This window comes from Eleutherodactylus coqui, chromosome 5 (genome assembly GCF_035609145.1).
Source record: "Eleutherodactylus coqui strain aEleCoq1 chromosome 5, aEleCoq1.hap1, whole genome shotgun sequence".
NCBI lineage: Eukaryota > Metazoa > Chordata > Amphibia > Anura > Eleutherodactylidae > Eleutherodactylus > Eleutherodactylus coqui.
This window is the reverse complement of record NC_089841.1, coordinates 8,263,828-8,283,175: the sequence shown is the minus strand read 5'-3', so window position 1 is coordinate 8,283,175 and position 19,348 is coordinate 8,263,828. Positions and strand designations below refer to the sequence as shown.

Genomic DNA, 19,348 nt, shown 5'->3' with positions numbered 1-19,348 from the left:
AGGTTACATGAAAGCTGCGCTGTGATTGGTTATCTAGATATATAAAAACGAATGAATGTATGTCTGTCTGTCTTCGCAGCAACGCGCGGCGGGTCAGCTAGTATATTATAAAATAAACGAAAATCCTAGTATGAAATATAATAATCTTCAATTATAAAAATATTTCACCTATAAGGACAGCTTTGAATGTTGGTTTTCACAATAAAAATGCCACAAAGTATAAATAAAATGAATAATGTGGCTACAAGAAGTGCGAACAGGAAGGATTGGAGGGGAGAGTATGGTCAATACAATGAGTGAAATATAATGGACAATTGGTTAGATCTGTTTGCCTAGAAAGATGTTGGGACAGAAACAAGCCCAATGCTATAGGTGGAAAGATAGGATTGGAATAATGGTCAGTTTATCAAGGATTAGGCTATCTGGATAGAAAATGAGGAATTGGATAGTGTGAATTATTCCAGTGACAAGCAGGGGGGGGGGGCTAATTTGGGATTGTATTACACCTGCATGGGGAGCAGGAGCTGGAGAGAGGGAAGGAAAAAGGAGAGGTGGGGATGAAATGAGATTACTATAGGAGTAATTTACCTGTGGGGTGCGAGTCAGCCAGGGCAGGGGCAGGAGAAGTTTTTGTGAGCAGGGAGAGAGTGAAGGCATATATGCTAGGGGAAGGGGGCAAGGAAGCTGGTCCCTGTATTCTAACTGGAGATCTTATGAGTTTGAGGATCATCACTAGTAGACTGGTTATTTCTTGCTCTCTGAAAGGCTGCATCAATTAGGTGATGAGGGTAAAGCTTTTGTTTAAATCTGTTTTAAAATTAGGCTTTGAGCATCGTAATCATCTATTTTAGAGCAGTTCCGTCTTATGCGCTTGAACTGGCCAAAAGGTATATTGTTTTTCCACTTCCTGTAGTATGCACTTCTGAAATCTAGGAAACTGTTACTGTCTACTGGTTTGAAGTAGGTTTTGGTAATGACCCTCTGGCCCTCATGACTCAGAACCAGATGCAAGTATGCAACGGAAATTGGGGAGCTTTTGCCAGACAAGGACAGGTTATAGTCGTTGGTGTTAAGATGTTCAGGTGTTAAGATGTTAAATTACTAAAATCTGCTTCTGACCCTTCCCAAATAAAAATGAGGTCTATGTACCTTTTATAAAATATTATCCTACTGGACCATTCGTGTTTGGACAAAATTAGATGTTGTTCAAAGTCTCCTACGTATAGATTCGTGAAACTCAGCGCAAATCTAGTGCCCACGGCGGTCCCCTTGATCTGTTGGTGTAATTGGGAGTTAAATGAAAAGAAGTTGTTTGAGTGAATAAAATACTGTCAATAAATTGCTTTTGCTGTTGTGGAATCATGTGATCCGTCCCAAGTACTGAAGTGATGGTGGAAATCCCTCGATCGTGTGGGATATTTGAATATAATGCTGTGATATCGAGGGTGGCCCATACGTATGAAGGTTTCCACTGGTTGGTGGATAGGAGACTAATGAGAGAAGTGTTCCAAACCTACCACTTATCTTTGAAGCAGAATGTCAATGTACTGTGATAAATTGCAGGTAATGGAGTCTATGGGGATATTTAACATCTCTAAATATATATTAAGGAGAAAGGAAGCTGAGATCTTAGCGAAGGGCTTATCTTTTAGCCCCTCTACGAGAGCGAACCTTTTCGATTTATTTGTCGATTTAAATCATTATGTGAAAAAATTTATCAGTATGTAGACACTTCTCCATACAGAAATTTAAGAGCGAGGATCCCGACAGGAAAACGGAAGAATTATTTCATTTAGATGACCCGATCCTCACTGATCTCAAACCAAGTAGTAAATTTAACCCAGCAGACAGCCGTGGAAACTTTATAGAAACTTTCTACCACAATGTGTTGCAAGATTTCTCAGTGATGTGTAACACGGATTTGAGTGTTTCACATAACTTGACTCGAGAACAGTTCCATATCTTAAAAAATTTAGCATCTAATAATGAAATTATCATTAAAAAAGCAGATAAAGGGGGGGGCGGTAGTAATGGATCTTGACTATTACCTCTGGGAATCTGATAGAATCCTAAGTAGAGATGAGCGAACGTACTCGGTAAGGGCGATTTCGCAATCGAGCACCGCGATTTTCGAGTACTTCACTACTCGGGTGAAAAGTACTTGGGGGTGCTGTGGGGCGGGGGGTTGCAGAGGGGAGTGGGGGTAGCAGCGGGGAACAGAGGGGAGCCCTCTCTCCCTCCCCCCCCCACTCCCCGCTGCAACCCCCCGCTCACCCACAGCGCCCCCGAGTACTTTTCACCCGAGTAGTGAAGTACTCGAACATCGCGGTGCTCGATTGCGAAATCGCCCTTACCGAGTACATTCGCTCATCTCTAATCCTAAGTGATAAATAAAAAAACAGAAAAAAACTTTCTTTATAGCTGCGCTACAACATTAACCCTTGAGTATAAAAAGGGAATAAGCCTCTAAAAAACCTCAGTTCAATAGAAAGCAAATACTTTTATTCCCCACATAACAATCAAATCCAGGTAAATCGTTAAGCGCAACGCGTTTCTGCGTCTAGCTGACGCCTTTATCAAGCTTACAGTCATCCTCTTCTAACACACACATAAATACATAGATGGCATACCTTAATCACCGATCCCGATAGCGTACATCTGATTTCCTCCCCTGCACCATGCTGGACGCCAGTCTCCGGCATGTATATCGAAGGCGGGGTTCCTCACTACCTTGCCCACGTCATCTCGCAGAGACTAGAATGTATGTGCGTTCCACCATGGGTGTCCCGCTGCGACCCACGTGATCACTCTCACGTCGGCAGCGTGGTTTCCATAGTAACAAGACGCTATTGCATCAGGTATGCCCCGTTCCTCAATGCAACTGGGCAGACTAGAATACAAAGGGCTAAAACCCCGTAGGTGGATCGCAGTACAATATTAGATCAGATTAAAGCTGGGTCTATACTCATTACCCAGAGATGTATATTATAACAATTATAAATTATTCAAAAATATTTGTAAAAATGAATATATATACATTTGTTATAATATCCACGTGGATCATTAATATATACTCTCATAAAAAGGATCTATAGATGCAATAATAAATACATGATGTGAAAACATTTTTTTTTTAAAATGCAATCGCTGATAAAGTGCACAAGTAATTTCATGAGGTCCCAACAATCACTACCATCTAAAATAGTATCTCATTAACTTAATTTAAAATCTGATATACATAATAATCTTTAAGTAATTTTTTCTAAAATTTCATTTAAACCCTTAGGATGTAGAGAATCCATCCGAAATATCCCGAACATCTCTCGCTCGCGTAATTGAGAGAATGATCTGGAAGCGATGGTTTCCAACGGCGTAACAATTAGTTTAGTTGGATCTTGGTTATGTACTTCTTTAAAATGGCGTGAAACGCTGTGTTTCGTAAAACCCGATACTATGTTAAAACGATGCTGGTTAATTCTTGTTCTCAGGGCTCTAGTCGTACGACCAATAGACTTGAGTCTACAAGGACACTCAAGTAGGTAAATTACCCATGAGGACTCACAGTTTAAATATTGTTTAAAGTATACCGGTCTACTCTCACGCTCTACACAAACTTCTTTTCTTCCGTTCGGAATGGAAGCACAACACTTACAGCGATTTTTTGGACATCTAAATACACCGACATTACCCTCACTAGATTTCTCTTGAAGTCTTTTTTTTATTATTTTTTAAGATTTTTTTCAGCGGATCTGATGGTGCTACAATATTCTGAAGGGTTCTGTTCCTTCGATAAATAATCTTGGGGATATCAGGTATTTCTTTTGACAAAAATGGGTCCTGTTTTAATAGATCCCAGTTTTTTCTCATTATCCTTTCTATTTTATGTTGCGTATTGAATTTCGTCATAAATAAAAGTTTTTTTATCAAAATCCTTCTTCTCATTCTTTTTCGCCCCCTCCATTTTTTCTTTTTTCAAAAAGGGGGGTCTTTGATCTGTTAAAACTTATACGCATCATTAATTAAACATACAGGATAGCCCTTCTCGATAAATCTTGTTTTGATTATTTCCGCTTGATCTTTAAAAATCTCTACTGGCGAAGAATTCCTCCTAAGACGTTTCAATTGACCATATGGGATGTTGGTCCGCCAACATTTCTTGTGACAGCTGTTAAAACTTAAATAGCTGTTACAATCTGTCTTTTTAAAATGTGTTCTCGTTTTAATTTCCCCACTCTCAATAAAAATCACTAAATCTAAAAAAACTATCTCCGTCGGGTTCATATTGCTTGTAAATTCCAATTGACACTCATTTTTATTTACTCCACCAATAAAAACTTCCAACTCTTCGATGTGACCGTCCCAAACCATGATAATATCATCAATAAAACGTTTAAAAAATACTAACCGGCTGTCATTAAAATTCCACTTCTCAAAAGCTCCCATGAATAGATTAGCATAACTCGGTGCGAAACGCGTCCCCATGGCCGTCCCATTCGTTTGCTGATAAAAATGACCGTTAAACGTAAAATAATTATTGTTTAAAATAAAACCTATAGCATCCAATATAAATTTCTTTTGAGGCTCTGGCATCAGAGGGTCATCCTCAAGGAACGACTGTATCGCCCATAAACCTAGATGGTGCTGTATATTAGAATACAAAGACGTAACGTCGAGTGTGCACCATATATATGTCTCTTTCCATGTTAATTCCTCGAGTAAAGAAAGTATATGGCCAGAGTCTTTTATATGGGAGGGGAGGGAAACTACGAATTTTTGTAGATGTACATCGATATAGTGTGATAATGCACTAGTAATGGAATTTATCCCCGCTATAATGGGGCGGCCCGGGGGACGTTCACTATCTTTATGCACCTTGGGGAGAAAATAAAAGAACGGAATTTCCGGATTCTTGATGCAAATAAAATCTCTTTCCTTCTTTCCCAAACAGTTGTTTCTCAAAGCTTCATCCACCAATTCGAATAGTTTAATCGAGATTATATCTGTAGGATCAGACTTTAATTTTTTATAATATTTACTATCGCTTAAAATTCTATCAGATTCCCATAGGTAATAATCCAAGTCCATAATCACTACCCCTCCCCCTTATCAGCCTTCTTAATAGTAATGTCATTTCTTGAAGCTAGATTCTTTAAAGTGTGGAGTTGCTCCCGGGTCATATTTTTTGGGAGATTTATATCCGAGTTACACATTTCTGAAAAGTCCTGTAACACATTATGATAAAATATTTCTATAAAATTACCCCGACTCTCTACCGGATTAAATTTGCTAATAGGTTTGAGATGGGTTGGAATGGGATCCTCTAGATGAAATAATTCATCCGATTCTTGATTACAATACTCATTCCTTAATTTTTGCAAAGAGAAATGCCGGCAAATTGTTAATTTCTTTATATATTGATTTAAGTCAACAAATAGGTCGAAGAGATTTGCTCTCGTTGATGGACTGAATGATAGACCTTGAGCCAAAATTTCAGCTTCTTTTCTCTCCAAAATGTATTTAGAAATATTAAAGATCCCCATACTTCTCGCCTCACTTTTTTCAATTTCTAAGGTATCTGGATTGCTCCTAATTTTTTTGATGTTTTTTTGTACCCTAGACCTCCTTCCTCCCCTATTGCCTCGACGTCTTGGAAGTACCTTTTTCTTTGTTTCATTTGTGTCGATGGTGATAGGGGCTGATAGAACTGAAAAATCTTCTTCGACCTGACCCCGGATAATTTCGTGGAGTTTGCCACCCGAGGAGTTATGGGCTCCAGATCCGGAAAAAGGGGTTCAGTGCTACAGATCCCTTCTAAAGGACTACATTTAGATATTTGTGGTGTGTGTGATACACTCGAAATTTGAGAATTCAGATCCATAAAATTCGGAGGTGAATCAGCTAACGGTGAACATAAAAGTATTCTCTCCAACTCAGAAGTTGGAGCTTCAGTTTCACATCCTATCCCTGCCCCTTTTTCCTTCTCTACATTTTTTGTCATTTTTCACAATCAGCGGGGTTATAGGTAATGTCTCACACAACTCTATACTCTTCTCTTCTACTGAAGATGTTATTGTCACTGGTACAATGCTTTTTCTCATTACCAACTTGGGGGGAGTTAAATCAATTAACAGAGGGGTCATTTTTTTGATAAGACCTATCAGGTCTTTCCGGGACACTAGAGTCTCGAAATCCTACTAACTTGTGTGGATTTATTACTCTGCAAAAGGATTTTTTTTTTTAGAGTTATTCAATCTCTCCTCCGCTCTAACATCCAATTTTCTGACCTTTGGTGGGATTTCAACAGGATTTATTATTCTCGTGGGAGGCTCCACCGGGGAAAATACTAGGAGGGCACTATCGTTATTCTCACTGATGCCTCTCCCCTTGGTTTTTCCTTTTATTCCTATTTTTTGATTGGGATCTATACTTCTACCCTTTTCATTTCCTTCACTCGTTATGGAATTATTCCGCCACCGAGATTGGTTCGTAAAGACACTGGTTTTCCCTAACCATGTCTCCCTCCTTTGATTGTCGTTATATGCATAGTGGTTTCTTTTCCATGAGTTGGTATCATTATTTCTATAATTACGTTTCGGGTTTTTATTACCTGCCCCCATCGAATTAAAGGGTCTAGCACTCTCAAGAGGTGGTTTAAGGGGAAGGGGGCAAGGAAGCTGGTCCCTGTATTCTAACTGGAGATCTTATGAGTTTGAGGATCATCACTAGTAGACTGGTTATTTCTTGCTCTCTGAAAGGCTGCATCAATTAGGTGATGAGGGTAAAGCTTTTGTTTAAATCTCTGTTTTAAAATTAGGCTTTGAGCATCGTAATCATCTATTTTAGAGCAGTTCCGTCTTATGCGCTTGAACTGGCCAAAAATTATATTGTTTTTCCACTTCCTGTAGTGTGCACTTCTGAAATCTAGGAAACTGTTACTGTCTACTGGTTTGAAGTAGGTTTTGGTAATGACCCTCTGGCCCTTATGAACCAGAACCAGATGCAAGTATGCAACGGAAATTGGGGAGCTTTTGCCAGACAAGGACAGGTTATAGTCGTTGGTGTTAAGATGTTCAGGTATTAAGATGTTAAATTACTAAAATCTGCCTCTGACCCTTCCCAAATAAAAATGAGGTCTATGTACCTTTTATAAAATATTATCCTACTGGACCATTCGTGTTTGGACAAAATTAGATGATGTTCAAAGTCTCCTATGTATAGATTTGTGAAACTTGGCACAAATCTAGTGCCCATGGCGGTCCCCTTGATCTGTTGGTGTAATTGGGAGTTAAATGAAAAGAAGTTGTTTGAGTGAATAAAATACTGTCAATAATAAATTGCTTTTGCTGTTGTGGAATCATGTGATCCGTCCCAAGTACTGAAGTGATGGTGGAAATCCCTCGATCGTGTGGGATATTTGAATATAATGCTGTGATATCGAGGGTGGCCCATACATATGAAGGTTTCCACTGGTTGGTGGATAGGAGACTAATGAGAGAAGGGTTCCAAACCTACCACTTATCTTTGAAGCAGAATGTCAATGTACTGTGATAAATTGCAGGTAATGGAGTTATGTCGGAAATAATTGGCCTTCCTGGGGGATTCTTATCATCTTTATGGATCTTGGGTAAATGATAAAAAAATGGGGGTACGAGGATGGTTGATAAGGAAATCCTTTTCCTTTTTATTATAGAAAAAAAGGAAAAAACCTTTATCCAGCAGCGCTCTTATCGCAGGACCTCAAGGACGTGTAGGGAATAAGCTTATACAGCGGCTATTAGTCATAAGCCAAGTTTTAATCTAATAAAAATCAAACAGCATAAAAACAGGTTTATAGTACCTCTACTATCGGGTAAGCAACGCGTTTCTGCGTCATCTGACGCCTTTATCAAGCATATAATCCTTACACCCAATGTTATATATATATATCTTAATCAAAGATCCATATGCGGGACATCTGATTACATCCCTTAACCACGCTGAACGCCATCAAAACGTGTGTGGGTGATGGGTGGAAACTAGAGTAGTTCCGCTTTCATCATCCGGTAGGTGCTGGAGCGCACCTGCATTCCACATAGACAACCTTCCATGCACTATAGAAGAGATCTACGTTCTGCGTCATCACGCTGTAATGGGAGACGCCTCGTGGATGAGGTAATCGCGCTCCTGAATGGAGCGCACGGAGCGTGTCAGTACAACGTGCCACGTCATCACGCTATGTGGGGAGGCCCGCAGTGACTAAATTAGACACTCTTCGGATGAAGCGCACGGAGCGTGTCAATGCACGCTATAAACTGACAGCTTAATGGATTAATCAGCGCTAAAGCACACAATGCATGTCAGTTTATCTAAACACCCCGGATCGATTCCCCGATGTGGATGTATATGGGTTATCCATAATCTATATCAATTAACTAGCAGATTCGCCACCTAACTTTATAGATTTGAATCCTTTGAACTCTTCGGCACCATCTACACGACAAATATCGAAATGTAGTCCCTTGAAAGGGATTCAAAGCACGGATCCCCTTTTTCTGGCTCTGGAGCCCACAGTTCCTCTGGTGGCAAACTCCATGACAGGCTCCGGGGGAAAATCAAAGAAAATATTCCAGTTTTATCAACCCCTTTCACCTTCAATTCAACCAAAGCAGAGAAAAAGACATTTTCAAGACGTCGAGGTAAAAGGGACCGAAGGAGGTCTAGGCCCCAAAAAAATTATAAACTGAGAGCTATACAAACACCCTAGAGATCGGGGTAGATGAAGCCAGAAGTATGGGGATATTTAACATCTCTAAATATATATTAAGGAGAAAGGAAGCTGAGATCTTAGCGAAGGGCTTATCTTTTAGCCCCTCTACGAGAGCGAACCTTTTCGATTTGTCGATTTAAATCATTATGTGAAAAAATTATCAGTATGTAGACACTTCTCCATACAGAAATTTAAGAGCGAGGATCCCGACAGGAAAACGGAAGAATTATTTCATTTAGATGACCCGATCCTTACTGAAGTAGTAAATTTAACCCAGTAGACAGCCGTGGAAACTTTATAGAAACTTTCTACCACAATGTGTTGCAAGATTTCTCAGTGATGTGTAACACGGATTTGAGTGTTTCACATAACTTGACTCGAACAGTTCCATATCTTAAAAAATTTAGCATCTAATAATGAAATTATCATTAAAAAAAGCAGATAAAGGGGGAGGGACGGTAGTAATGGATCTTGACCATTACCTCTGGGAATCTGATAGAATCCTAAGTAGAGATGAGCGAACGTACTCGGTAAGGGCGATTTCGCAATCGAGCACCGCGATTTTCGAGTACTTCACTACTCGGGTGAAAAGTACTCGGGGGTGCTGTGGGGCGGGGGGTTGCAGAGGGGAGTGGGGGGTAGCAGCAGGGAACAGGGGGGAGCCCTCTCTCCCTCTCCCCCCCCCCCCCACTCCCCACTGCAACCCCCCGCTCACCCACAGCGCACCCGAGTACTTTTCACCCGCGTAGTGAAGTACTCGAAAAGCGCGGTGCTCGATTGCGAAATCGCCCTTACCGAGTACGTTCGCTCATCTCTAATCCTAAGTGATAAATAAAAAAAACAGAAAAAAACTTTCTTTATAGCTGCACTACAACATTAACCCTTGAGTATAAAAAGGGAATAAGCCTCTAAAAAACCTCAGTTCAATAGAAAGCAAATACTTTTTATTCCCCACATAACAATCAAATACAGGTAAATCGTTAAAAGCAACGCGTTTCTGCGTCTAGCTGACGCCTTTATCAAGCTTATAGTCATCCTCTTCTAACACACATAAATAAATAGACGGCATACCTTAATCACCGATCCCAATAGCGTACATCTGATTTCCTCCCCTGCACCATGCTGGACGCCAGTCTCCGGCATGTATATCGAAGGCGGGGTTCCTCACTACCTTGCCCACGTCATCTCGCAGAGACTAGAATGTATGTGCGTTCCACCATGGGTGTCCCGCTGCGACCCACGTGATCACTCTCACGTCGGCAGCGTGGTTTCCATAGTAACATGACGCTATTGCATCAGGTATGCCCCGTTCCTCAATGCAACTGGGCAGACTAGAATACAAAGGGCTAAAACCCCGTAGGTGGATCGCAGTACAATATTAGATCAGATTAAAGCTGGGTCTATACTCATTACCCAGAGATGTATATTATAACAATTATAAATTATTCAAAAATATTTGTAAAAATGAATATATATACATATACATTTGTTATAATATCCACGTGGATCATTAATATATACTCTCATAAAAAGGATCTATAGATGCAATAATAAATACATGATGTGAAGACATTTTTTTTTAAAAACACAATCGCTGATAAAGTGCACAAGTAATTTCATGAGGTCCCAACAATCACTACCATCTAAAATAGTATCTCAATAACTTAATTTAAAATCTGATATACATAATAATCTAAGTAATTTTTTCTAAAATTTCATTTAAACCCTTAGGATGTAGAGAATCCATCCGAAATATCCCGAACATCTCTCGCTCGCGTAATTGAGAGAATGATCTGGAAGCGATGGTTTCCAACGGCGTGACCGTTAATTTAGTAGGATCTTGGTTATGTACTTCTTTAAAATGGCGTGAAACGCTGTGTTTCGTAAAACCCGATACTATGTTAAAACGATGCTGGTTAATTCTTGTTCTCAGGGCTCTAGTCGTACGACCAATAGACTTGAGTCTACAAGGACACTCAAGTAGGTAAATTACCCATGAGGACTCACAGTTTAAATATTGTTTAAAATATACCGGTCTACTCTCACGCTCTACACAAACTTCTTTTCTTCCATTCGGAATGGAAGCACAACACTTACAGCAATTTTTTTTACATCTAAATACACCTACATTACCCTCACTAGATCTCTCTTTTTAGTCTTTTTTTTATTATTTTTTAAGATTTTTTTCAGCGGATCTGATGGTGCTACAATATTCTGAAGGGTTCTGTTCCTTCGATAAATAATCTTGGGGACATCAGGTATTTCTTTTGACAAAAATGGGTCCTGTTTTAATAGATCCCAGTTTTTTCTCATTATCCTTTCTATTTTATGTTGCGTATTGAATTTCGTCATAAATAAAAGTTTTTTTTTTATCAAAATCCTTCTTCTCCTCCTTATTCTTTTTCGCCCCCTCCATTTTTTCTTTTTTCAAAAAGGGGGGTCTTTGATCTGTTAAAACTTTCTTATACGCATCATTAATTAAACATACAGGATAACCCTTCTTGATAAATCTTGTTTTGATTATTTCCGCTTGATCTTTAAAAATCTCTACTGACGAAGAATTCCTCCTAAGACGTTTCAATTGACCATACGGGATGTTGGTCCGCCAACATTTCTTGTGACAGCTGTTAAGACTTAAATAGCTGTTACAATCTGTCTTTTTAAAATGTGTTCTCGTTTTAATTTCCCCACTCAATAAAAATCACTAAATCTAAAAAAACTATCTCCGTCAGGTTAATATTGCTTGAGGCTGGTCGGCCTCCCCTGCACCAGACTCTACCCTCTACAATCCATCCTGAATGCGGCAGCCAGGCTCATATTACTGTCCAGCCGCTACTCAGATGCCTCTGCCCTGTGCCAGTCACTGCACTGGCTGCCAGTTAAATACAGAATTCAATTTAAACTTATTACCTTCATCCACAAAGCCCTCCACAGTGCAGCGCCCCCCTATATCGCCTCCCTCATCTAAATCCATCACCCAGCCCGGGCTCTCCGCTCGGCAAACGAAACTAGACTGCACACCCCTCTAATTCGAACTTCTCACTCCCGCCTCCAAGACTTCTCCAGTGCAGCACCGGTCTTCTGGAACGCACTACCAAAGAACATCCGGGCAATCCAGGACTCGAAAAACTTCAGGCGTGCTCTAAAGACGCACCTCTTCAGGGATGCATACCGCATTCCCTAAACAAACCCTTCTGTACACCGCCTGATAACATGTTCCCTGACCTACTGACTGCAATCCCTGCTAGCCATCATAAACCGCTCCTGTAGTCATATTGATCCTGCCGTCGCATAGCTAAATGTCTGACTGTTGTCTGTATATAGCATCCCTCACTCTCCAGCACGCGATACTGTGCACACCTCCAGCCATTTTACCTTCTGTATCACCCCATTACTTGTAGTATGTAAGCTCGTTGGAGCAGGACCCTCACCCCTATTGTTTCCATCAGCTGATTACGATTGTAACCGTGGTTCTGTAATGTTTTGTACTTTTGTCTTTCTGTATTTCCCCTGTCTATGTAAGCGCTGCGGAATATGTTGGCGCTATACAAATAAAGATTGTTATTATTATTATTATTAAATTCCAATTGACACTTATTTTTATTTACTCCACCAATAAAAACTTCCAACTCTTCAATGTGACCATCCCAAACCATGATAATATCAATAAAACGTTTAAAAAATACTATCCGGCTGTCATTAAAATTCCACTTCTCAAAAGCTCCCATAAATAGATTAGCATAACTCGGTGCGAAACGCGTCCCCATGGCCGTCCCATTCGTTTGCTGATAAAAAATGACCGTTAAACGTAAAATAATTATTGTTTAAAATAAAACCTATAGCATCCAATATAAATTTCTTTTGAGGCTCTGGCATCAGAGGGTCATCCTCAAGGAACGACTATCGCCCATAAACCTAGATGGTGCTGTATATTAGAATACAAAGACGTAACGTCGAGTGTGCACCATATATATGTCTCTTTCCATGTTAATTCCTCGAGTAAAGAAAGTATACGGCCAGAGTCTTTTATATGGGAGGGGAGGGAAACTACGAATTTTTGTAGATGTACATTGATATAGTGTGATAATGCACTAGTAATGGAATTTATCCCCGCTATAATGGGGCGGCCCGGGGGACGTTCACTATCTTTATGCACCTTGGGGAGAAAATAAAAGAACGGAATTTCCGGATTCTTGATGCAAATAAAATCTTTTTCCTTCTTTCCCAAACAGTTGTTTCTCAAAGCTTCATCCACCAATTCGAATAGTTTAATCGAGATTATATCTGTAGGATCAGACTTCAATTTTTTATAATATTTACTATCGCTTAAAATTCTATCAGATTCCCATAGGTAATAATCCAAGTCCATAATCACTACCCCTCCCCCTTATCAGCCTTCTTAATAGTGATGTCATTTCTTGAAGCTAGATTCTTGAAAGTGTGGAGTTGCTCCCGGGTCATATTTTTGGGGAGATTTATATCCGAGTTACACATTTCTGAAAAGTCCTGTAACACATTATGATAAAATATTTCTATAAAATTATCCCGACTCTCTACCGGATTAAATTTGCTAATAGGTTTGAGATGGGTTGGAATGGGATCCTCTAGATGAAATAATTCATCCGATTCTTGATTACAATACTCATTCCTTAATTTTTGCAAAGAGAAATGCCGGCAAACTGTTAATTTCTTTATATATTGATTTAAGTCAACAAATAGGTCGAAGAGATTTGCTCTCGTTGATGGACTGAATGATAGACCTTGAGCCAAAATTTCGGCTTCTTTTCTCTTCAAAATGTATTTAGAAATATTAAAGATCCCCATACTTCTCGCCTCACTTTTTTCAATTTCTAAGGTGTCTGGATTGCTCTTAATTTTTTTGATGTTTTTTTGTACCCTAGACCTCCTTCCGCCCCTTTTGCCTCGACGTCTTGGAAGTACCTTTTTCTTTGTTTCATTTGTGTCGATGGTGATAGGGGCTGATAGAACTGAAAAATCATCTTCGACCTGACCCCGGATAATTTCGTGGAGTTTGCCACCTGAGGAGTTATGGGCTCCAGAACCGGAAAAAGGGGTTCAGTGCTACAGATCCCTTTTAAAGGACTACATTTAGATATTTGTGGTGTGTGTGATACACTCGAAATTTGAGAATTCAGATCCATAAAATTCGGAGGTGAATCAGCTAACGGTGAACATAAAAGTATTCTCTCCAACTCAGAAGTTGGAGCTTCAGTTTCACATCCTATCCCTGCCCCTTTTTCCTTCTCTACATTTTTTGTCATTTTTCACAATCAGCGGGGTTATAGGTAATGTCTCACACAACTCTATACTCTTCTCTTCTACTGAAGATGTTATTGTCACTGGTACAATGCTTTTTCTCATTACCAACTTAAATCAATTAACAGAGGGGTCATTTTTTTGATAAGACCTATCTCAGGTCTTTCCGGGACACTAGAGAGTCTCGAAATCCTACTAACTTGTGTGGATTTATTAGTCTGCAAAAGGATTTTTTCAAAGTTATTCAATCTCTCCTCCGCTCTAACATCCAATTTTCTGACCTTTGGTGGGATTTCAACAGGATTTATTATTTTCGTGGGAGGCTCCACCGGGGAAAATACTAGGAGGGCACTATCGTTGTTCTCACTGATCCCTCTCCCCTTGGTTTTTCCTTTTATTCCTATTTTTTGATTGGGATCTATACTTCTACCCTTTTCATTTCCTTCACTCGTTATGGAATTATTCCGCCACCGAGATTGGTTCGTAAAGACACTGGTTTTCCCTAACCATGTCTCCCTCCTTCGATTGTCGCTATATGCATAGTGGTTTCTTTTCCATGAGTTGGTATCATTATTATTTCTATAATTACATTTCGGGTTTTTATTACCTGCCCCCATCAAATTAAAGGGTCTAGCACTCTCAAGAGGTGGTTTAAGGGGAAGGGGGCAAGGAAGCTGGTCCCTGTATTCTAACTGGAGATCTTATGAGTTTGAGGATCATCACTAGTAGACTGGTTATTTCTTGCTCTCTGAAAGGCTGCATCAATTAGGTGATGAGGGTAAAGCTTTTGTTTAAATCTCTGTTTTAAAATTAGGCTTTGAGCATCGTAATCATCTATTTTAGAGCAGTTCCGTCTTATGCGCTTGAACTGGCCAAAAGGTATATTGTTTTTCCACTTCCTGTAGTGTGCACTTCTGAAATCTAGGAAACTGTTACTGTCTACTGGTTTGAAGTAGGTTTTGGTAATGACCCTCTGGCCCTCATGACTCAGAACCAGATCCAAGTATTTAACGGAAATTGGGGAGCTTTTGCCAGACAAGGACAGGTTATAGTTGTTGGTGTTAAGATGTTCAGGTGTTTAAGATGTTAAATTACTAAAATCTGCCTCTGACCCTTCCCAAATGAAAATGAGGTCTATGTACCTTTTATAAAATATTATCCTACTGGACCATTCGTGTTTGGACAAAATTAGATGTTGTTCAAAGTCTCCTATGTATAGATTTGTGAAACTTGGCACAAATCTAGTGCCCATGGCGGTCCCCTTGATCTGTTGGTGTAATTGGGAGTTAAATGAAAAGAAGTTGTTTGAGTGAATAAAATACTGTCAATAATAAATTGCTTTTGCTGTTGTGGAATCATGTGATCCGCCCCAAGCACTGAAGTGATGGTGGAAATCCCTCGATCATGTGGGATATTTGAATATAATGCTGTGATATCGAGGGTGGCCCATACATATGAAGGTTTCCACTGGTTGGTGGATAGGAGACTAATGAGAGAAGGGTTCCAAACCTACCACTTATCTTTGAAGCAGAATGTCAATGTACTGTGATAAACTGCAGGTAATGGAGTTTATGCCGGAAATAATTGGCCCTCCTGGGGGATTCTTATCATCTTTATGGATCTTGGGTAAATGATAAAAAAAATGGGGGTACGAGGATGGTTGATAAGGAAATCCTTTTCCTTTTTATTATAGAAAAAAAGGAAAAAACCTTTATCCAGCAGCGCTCTTATCGCAGGACCTCAAGGACGTGTAGGGAATAAGCTTATACAGCGGCTATTGGTCATAAGCCAAGTTTTAATCTCATAAAAATCAAACCGCATAAAAACAGGTTTAAAGTACCTCTACTATCGGGTAAGCAACGCGTTTCTGCGTCATCTGACGCCTTTATCAAGCATATAATCCTTATACCCAATGTCATATATATATATATAATATATATATATATATATATATATATATATATATATATATATATAAAATACCTTAATCAAAGATCCATATGCGGGACATCTGATTCCATCCCTTAACCACGCTGAACGCCATCAAAACGTGTGTGGGTGAAGGGCGGAAACTAGAGTAGTTCCGCTTTCATCATCCGGTAGGTGCTGGAGCGCACCTGCATTCCACATAGACAACCTTCCATGCACTATAGAAGAGATCTACATTCTGCGTCATCACGCTGTAGTGGGAGACGCCTCGTGGATGAGGTAATCGCGCTGAATGGAGCGCACGGAGCGTGTCAGTACAACGTGCCACGTCATCACGCTATGTGGGGAGGTCCGCAGTGACTAAATTAGATACTCTTTGGATGAAGCGCACGGAGCGTGTCAATGCACGCTATAAACTGACAGCTTAATGGATTAATCAGCGCTAAAGCACACAATGCATGTCAGTTTATCTAAACACCCCGGATCTCTGCTAAACTCCCTGTACAACCCTCCCAACGTCGCTTTAGCTGCTGCAGGGCTGACATGCACTGGCTACTGTACTTTTGCTAATCCTCTTCCCTGCTTCGGCAAGGGCATAACCTGGCCCGCAGCGGCCAGCTCTGTACCACTAGTCCTAGCCACTGCCTCTTCAGTCAAAACAGCAGCACTGACCTTTTTAGGGCCATCAGCCCCCTCCACGGAAGTCTTAAACACTTTGGCTGCAACTTTACCACAAGAATCTTTATTTTACCTTTCACTGGCATACCACTGTCACCTACTCTTACTGCACCCACTGCTGCCTGCCACCAGGACTTTCTGCACATCTACCACAGGTGCATGCTCTATATTCTTTCTACTCTTACCCCCACTCTCGGACACCAGTGCCGCACCGGTTTGAACTGGGAGGACAGGGAACACAAACACCACAGCTTTCTTTTGCTGCCCCCCCCCCCCCCACCCCCAGGTGCCGACACCACCGCCGGTGTTGGAGCTGCACAATCACTAGGGTTTACCTCTGTATGCATGCTCACCGCGGGCATACAGTCAATCGCCTCATCATTGCTTCCCACCTTTTCAGACACCAACACTGCATCTATCGGGGAGGGGAACAACAAGCCACAACTTGCATCACTGTCCACCTTGTGCCTAGAAGCTGGCACAGCTACCACTGTTGAAACGATATGGGCCCTGGGGTCTATTTTTTTTGTGCACTCCCACCGCTTTTTTGTGCGCACCGCTGTTTCCTCTGCTATTGCCCCCCTGCCAATTTGCCCTTCAGACACCACCACTGCTTGTACAAATCGGAGCAGCTGGGGATGTCATGATACATGCACCCAATGTGGGTGTATGCTAATCGTTAGTTGGCTGCGGACCAATACCGGGTTTATCAAGACTGCAGACTCCGTGCATGAAAATGAGACAAAGCGGGTGCTCACCATCTCGACAAGCTTTTTCTTTTTCATGTTTTTTTTCCCTTCCTCTAACCTCTCCCCTGGCTTTTTTTTCTCCAAAGGTAAATCTGGAAAAGTACATGAGGGGCCCCGCCTAGCAGTTTTCTGACAGGAGGTAACAACCCCCCCCCCCCCCATCCCTCACAGCTGTCCAGACTCTTCTCACTGCTGATATCTCCTCCACTGGTGTCTGCACTGCCCTCCTCCATGGAAGACCCAGAGGACGACACCGCCTCCTGCTGCCTGGCTGGGAGGCTGGATTGGGATTGCCATTCTCCACTGCTCGTCGTCCCACGTGGAAAGCACACAGCGGCACACCTCCCGCCCCCGCCCCCCACAACCTCCCCTCTCATTTTCGCTATTGTGCATATTCTCAGTATTGCTGTCCTAGAATAGAGGATTTCTGCAACCCCAACCTGACACATTTTTCGGGGTGTCAAACCACTTCTGGTTCTTTAGCCTTTCAGGAAAGAGACTCCCATACAGGAGGATCACCTTTTTATTTGCCGGCATTTTCTTTATTTCCTTTAACCTTTTCACCTCCTCTGAATACTCTGGTCTCCTCCACTTGAAGCTGGCATCTGCCTTGGCTCTAGCTCATTTTATTCTGCTTGCAGTTTTTTCAATCCATTGCTGCAGAGCTCGTAATCCTTTGTAAATTTATTTATCCTGCTACTAAATGCTGTTAGGGGCTCACCAGAATGGCATTACCCCCACTCCAAAACACAGCTAAAATTTCTAAACAGCAAAAAGAATGTATCCTTAGAGTATTACCCCATATCTAAAGGACATTAAAAAAAAACCCATCGAAATACATATATGATATCACAATGCCATAAACATAACCCAAAAACTATACTTGACTACCTTATGTTTGAGCCCAGGCTGATGTCCACAAACCCTATTTCCTGTTCATACTAAGGAAAAACAAAAAACTGCAGGGCATAAAAGGGAATATACAGCCCACCACCAGGAAGAGAGGCAGAAGCCTAGGGCACACGGAACAGGAAGCCCTCCACCTCCCATCCGATGCACCCTGACCACCACAATCCCAAGAGCGCACCTTCACCAGGTCCCCCAGGATGTCCCTACATACAACAAAACTGGGCGGATTTTCTGACTCATCGACACTAAACCTCTCGCATGCCACGTGTAATACCTAACCACTAAGCTAACTAGGTATAACATGCAGTGATTCCTGCCATCCAGATGTCTGAATGCGCGATGCGCTTATTCAGAATAGCAGCCAGCCGATGGAAGCTCCCACCTGCTTGTACACCTCTGTATTAAAGGTAAAATGAAGTAGGAAATGCTCCATGGTCTCCACGGTGGAGCCACACTCCTCACGGGGGACAGAATCTGTCATCCGTGTTCCTATACTTCAAATTGTCCCTTACATACAGCTTACCATGGAAAGAGTGCCAGGCCAAATCCCAAAATTTTAGTGGGACCCTCAGAGTTCAATAAACGTAACCCACCCTCCAGGTCCTGGCTTGGGCAGTCTCTGAGGGCCAGAGGTTTCTGGAAATGGGCGACCAAGACCATCCCATTGAGAACGCCTCAACAGGTATGTGATCTCCCCCACACCCAGACCCTACCGACGGATCAGTTTCAATAAGGAGCAACAATAAACCCAGAGATGTCCATGTGACATGCGGAAGTCTTTCACATGCCCTCCAGTCTCTCATTTCTGGAAGAACGACCTAAACCATTCCTTGGCAAAGATTACCCACCAAGGAACCCTTCCTGTGCACCAGAAGTTGGCTATGTTGACCTTAATAAACGTGTTTACTAGAAACATCAGAGTTTACCATAGTCAAACCCTCTAGTCTCCTTGGTCAGTATGTGACCTCACACCTGACTAGCTTCAACCTGTTTTCCCATAACAGTTGGAAAAACAGTCTGTAGACCCATGTCCAAAGAGGTTCTGGCAAGATACAAAACA

The 19,348-nt window shown here is 41.3% G+C and overlaps 1 long non-coding RNA gene across 1 annotated transcript in view; it reads right to left on the bottom strand.

Moving 5' to 3' along the window:
- The window catches only part of LOC136627304 (uncharacterized), a 49,274-nt gene extending 33,192 nt beyond the window's left edge, over positions 1-16,082 (bottom strand). The window contains exon 1 of the long non-coding RNA XR_010792770.1: positions 16,007-16,082. This is a non-coding gene — a long non-coding RNA (uncharacterized lncRNA). The remainder of the gene's footprint in view (positions 1-16,006) is intronic.
- Between the last annotated feature and the right edge of the window lie 3,266 nt (positions 16,083-19,348).